The following is a 1,075-nucleotide window of genomic DNA, read 5'->3' as shown; positions in this document are numbered from 1 at the left end:
TTCTGGGAAAAGTCCCCAAAGCGTATCCTATTTTTTTCTCTTGCTTCCAGTAACTGTGAAGTTCCTCGTTTTCTTTACGATTTCCTACTTACAGATGGGGAGGTGTAGTAACAAACTCTAGGTAATTTAGGATGTTTGATGCATGACATGGGGTACCAGCACTCTAGACATATTCGATTTGATAGGACTCTAAATTGTTGAAAAATGAAGCAGATAAAATCTTTTGAAAAAATAACAGCTTGAATTTCAGAAGCCTTTAGAATTCATGGTAAGATGTAGGTAAACTTTTCTTTGTAAATTAAGCATGGTCAGGGGTTCTAACTCTCTCAGCATGGTACAGGTGATGTTCATTTTTTTGGCCGGGGCTGAGTTTAAACCCATCACCTCCAGCATATGGAGCCGGTGCCCTACTCCTTTGAGCCACAGGGGCCGCCCAAGGAACTGCTTATGCTGACTGCATTGGCCGGGAATCGAACCTGGGCCTCCCACATGGCAGGCGAGAATTCTACCACTGAACCATCAATGCTCTGGCACAGGTGAAGTTCTTAATAAAATCAAAGAACCCTCTTACAAAATTATTGTTATGGGTCGAATTGTGTCCCCCCACAAAAGATGTTGAAGTCCTAACTGCCAGCACCTATGAATGTGACCTTACCTGCATCTTTGCAGATGCCCAAGTTAAGATGAGCTCATTAGGGTCAAACCTAATCCAATTAACACTGGGTCCTTATAAAAGGGGGGAAATGTGGACCCAGAGACAGACATGCCTAGAGGGAAGATGATGAGAAAATCGCCATCCACAGCCAAAGGACAGCAAGGATTGTCAGCAGACCACCAGAAACTAGGAGGGAGGAATGGAATAGATTCTTTCTCGCAACCCTCAGAAGGAATCAATCCTGCTGATACCTTGATTTTGGAATTCCAGCACCTAGAACTATATGGGACGACAAATTTGTGTTGTTCAAGTGACCCACTTGTGGTCATCTATTACAGGAGCTGCAGGAAACTAGTACGTTAGTCTTCATATGGTCCTTGTCACTTCAAGCCCTAGATGGCCATCACTCATGGGAAGTGA

General features: G+C 43.8%; 1 non-coding gene across 1 annotated transcript; it reads right to left on the bottom strand.

The window, feature by feature from the left end:
- Positions 1 to 455: 455 nt before the first annotated feature.
- TRNAG-GCC (transfer RNA glycine (anticodon GCC)) lies at positions 456 to 526 on the bottom strand. The gene has a single exon. It is a non-coding gene; the product is annotated as a tRNA-Gly (tRNA).
- Between the last annotated feature and the right edge of the window lie 549 nt (positions 527 to 1,075).

Source organism: Nycticebus coucang, chromosome 1 (genome assembly GCF_027406575.1).
Source record: "Nycticebus coucang isolate mNycCou1 chromosome 1, mNycCou1.pri, whole genome shotgun sequence".
NCBI classification, from domain to species: domain Eukaryota; kingdom Metazoa; phylum Chordata; class Mammalia; order Primates; family Lorisidae; genus Nycticebus; species Nycticebus coucang.
Note: the sequence above shows the minus strand (reverse complement) of the source record. Positions and strands in the feature narration are given on the sequence as shown.